Here is a 3,908-nt window from a genome sequence, read left to right as displayed (position 1 = left end):
AAAAAAAATTTTAACATAAAATAAAAAAAAAAAAAAAAAAAAAAAAAAAAAAAAAAAATCAGTAAAACATCAAAACTCTGTTCCGTGTTGATTTATGCCGGGCGTCTCTTCAAACTATTGACGTAGGTTTTTTTTTTTTTAAGAGGTTTGACAGAGGGAACTGTAACTGCTATGGTCTTATCGTCCCGAAATCGAAGAGAGAAGGAAGACAGGATAGGAGAAAGCCAGCCGTTCCGAGAACGAACATTATCCCATCAGTATAAAATCCGCCCCGGGCGGGAATCGAACCCGCGGCCTAGCGCTTACACGGTAGTGACCTTTTGTTTGTTTCTTTCTTTATTCCTGTTCTTCTCCTGTTTCTTATCATTCTTTTTCTCTCTGCCTCCTTCTTCCTCTTCTCTTTCCTGTTGTCGCCTACGTCATTCGTTCTCCAGCCCCCAAAACAGCGTCTGTTTCTCTTTCCTCTCTTCCTCTTGGGATAAGCTTAGATGGAAGATTACTGACAAGTTCATCAGGTAATGGAAAGTTCTTCTTCTTTGAGTGCCTATCCGTTCCGAATGTTGGCGATCATCATGGCTATTTTTATCTTGTTGGTGGCAATCCGGAAAAGTTCGGCTGATGATTTGTCGAACCAGATTCTGAGGTTAGCCAACCACGAGATTCTTCTTCTGCCGGGACCTCTCTTGCTATTGATTTTACCTTGCAAGATTTGTTGGAGAAGACCATATCTTTCCGTGTTCCTCATGATATGGCCGAGGTATCCGAGTTTGCGGCATTTTACTGTGTTTACCAGCTCTGGCTCCTTCTTCATCCGTCGGAGTACTTCGATGTTGGTGACTTTTTGCGTCCACGGGATTTTCAGCATTCTCCTGTACAGCCATAGTTCAAACGCTTCAAGCTTTTTTGTGGTTTCTTTTGTTACTGTCCAGCTTTCTACGCCATACAGGAGGACGGAGAAGACGTAACATGGAATGGAAAGTAAAAAAGTGAAATAAACATTGGAAAGTTGAGATAAAGAAGGGGAAAGGTACCAAATGTAGGACAGGGCGGAATCAAGCTGTCACTCTTTTCTTTGCCCGCATTTTATCTGACATGAGGGATCAACGTGTTAAACTGAGAATCAAAAACCTCCCTCTCCGTCTCTTTCTTCCTTCTTTTCTCTCTCTCTCTCTCTCTCTCTCTCTCTCTCTCTCTCTCTCTTTATGTTTCTTTCTCTTTCTGCCTCTCCCTTTTTCTGCCCCTCCTTTTCATTTGTTCTCCCTCTCATTTCCTCCCCATACATCTGTCTCTCTCTCTCTCCCTCTCCCTTTCTCTCTCCCTCTCTCTTGTATGTGTTTATTTTATCTTCCTCTCTCTCCTCTAACAGTTTCTCCATACGTCAATTTTGCTGTAGACATTTTCTTTTTCTCGCTTTTTGATCTCTCTCCCTCTCCCTCCCTCTTTTATCTGATCTCTCACTTTGTTCTCTCTTTCTCTCTCTCTTCCTTTTTTTGTCTCTCTTTCACTCCATCTATTTTCCTTACTTCTTTTGCACTCTCTCTCTCTCTCTCCTCTCTTTGTTCTAACTCTCTCCCTCTCCATCTCTCTTGTATGTGTTTATTTTATCTTCCTCTCTCTCCTCTAACAGTTTCTCCATACGTCAATTTCTTAGTCAAGTCAAAGAGAAAGGAGAGAGAGAGAGAGAGAGAGGGAGAGAGAGAGAGAAAGAGACGAGAGAGAGGACAAAGAGGGGGATCGCATCAAAGAGGATAGAGAGAGAGGGAGGAAGAGAGAGAGAAAGAACAAAGAGAGAAAGTAAGAGAAAGAAAGAACAAAGAGAGAGATCAGATAAAAGAGGGAGGGAGGGAGAGGGAGAGAGATCAAAAAGCGAGAAAAAGAAAATGTCTACAGTACTTAAAATTGACGTATGGAGAAACTGTTAGAGGAGAGAGAGGAAGATAAAATAAACACATACAAGAGAGAGGGAGGAAAGAGAGAGAGGAGAGAGAGAGAGAGGAGAGAGGAGAGAGAGGAAAGGGAGAGGGAGAGAGGAGAGAGAGAGAGGAAAGAGAGAGAGGAAAGAGAGAGAGGAAAGAGAGAGAGGAGAGAGAGAGAGAGAGAGAGGAAAGAGAGAGAGAGGAGAGAGAGAGAGAGGAGAGAGGAGAGAGAGACAGATGTACAGGGAGGAAATGAGAGGGAGAAAAAATGAAAAGGAGGGGCAGAAAGAGAAAGAAACATAAAGAGAGAGAGAGAGAGAGATAAGAAATAAAGAAATAGAAGGAAAGAGAGAGAGAGAGAGAGAGAGAGAGAGAGAGAGAGAGAGAGACAGTATATTTTTTATTGTTTTAATATCTTTGGTACACACAAAAACATTTTATAGCGGCAACCCGGCAACAGTTGAATTCACGGAGAGAGATAGAGAGGGGGGGAGGGAGGGAGGGAGAGAGAATATAAATTGTGAAGAGAGAGGGAGGAATGTTATATTCAGTATGTGTGAGAGAGGGACAGAAAATGGGAGAAAAAGGGAAAGAAAGAGAGAGGAAGATACAGAAGGAACGAAAAAGGGAGAGGGAGAGAGACATAAATATGTAATAGTGTAATACATATAGTGAGAAAGGAATTTAATTTTAATTGTTTGGTGTATATTTAATTAAAATAATGCTCTATTAATTAAAAATGTTCTTAATATAATTACAAAGAAGCGCAACACATGTTTTGTACATAATTATTAATTAAACATAGTATCTTCTGTACATAATAAAACATATTAATGTTCTATACTTCTGTGCATAGTTATTAAAACCTCAAACATTCTGAAACTTCTCTTTGGCTGGGGCCTGAGGACAGGATAGGAGAAATCCACCCGTTCCGAGAACAAAACTTACTGTCGTTCGAAGTGATGTAATGCAATACCAAGACGGTATTTTCATATCCTGCTTTGAAAAAAAAAAAAGATTTTGTCTTTCCGAAAGCGATTAGAAAAGACAGGATTGGAGAAAGCCAGAGAACGAACCTTATCTGTTAGGATAAAGTTCGCCCCGGGTGAGAATCGAACTCGCGTCCAGAGCTTACAAGGCAGACGCGCTAACCTCCAGCTAACTAGGCCAGCCACACGCGACGATGGCTTTTTGAACTGAATGGAGAAAAGGCTTTTTGAATTGATTGGGACTTTAAACAAGGCCGTATCTAGGAGGCCCACTCAGACTCTTTTTCGGCTCTTAAGGTGTGTCCAAACATTGTCAACCGGCTGTCAACTATGTGTGGGCACACCTTTAAAAGTAGTACTTAATGTGCTAAGGTCGAGTTTTATCACCGCGGGTTATATTGGTATTTAGTTCAATCTGAGATTGACCCCGGTATTAAGTATAGAGAAATCCTCTTGGGATCTCAAAATCCTGACTTGGTAAAACCCGGCCTGAAATTATTGGCCTACAATTTGAAGCACCCCCCCCCCTCATCGAATTTTTTCCTCGTAACCTTATACGTACCTCGTCATGAATGTCTTCTTTCGTCCGCGACCCTCGTATCCTTAATATAACATGTTTGTATATCCGATAAAGATTTTAAGATTTTCGTCTAATGTAATGTCTGCCTTCGTACTTATACGTCCTCGTTGAGATATCCTCGTACCTTCGTAAACTAACCTCATAATTCGACGAGTATCTTCGTCTTTCGTATCTTCATAAGTACTGATCCTGTTTTAGGGAGCTCTCTTTTACTTGTTTTTCGGAGGCTATTATGGGTTAGTGTTATATTTTTGGGCGCGATGTCAGTCCCAACATACATCCTAAAGTCATTCCCCCCAGTTTCTTAAAACTTCTTACCGATTTACCCCCTCCCCGAAGTTTAAGAAAGAAGGAATGGCGAGAAAAAGGATTGGTTTATCAGAGACGCAAAGAACAGTCAGAGAAGGCTCGGTCCGGGATACC

Source organism: Diaphorina citri, unplaced genomic scaffold (genome assembly GCF_000475195.1).
Source record: "Diaphorina citri unplaced genomic scaffold, Diaci psyllid genome assembly version 1.1 scaffold2528, whole genome shotgun sequence".
NCBI classification, from domain to species: Eukaryota; Metazoa; Arthropoda; class Insecta; order Hemiptera; family Psyllidae; genus Diaphorina; species Diaphorina citri.
The sequence above is the reverse complement of the archived record's forward strand: the minus strand, read 5'-3'. Positions refer to the sequence as shown.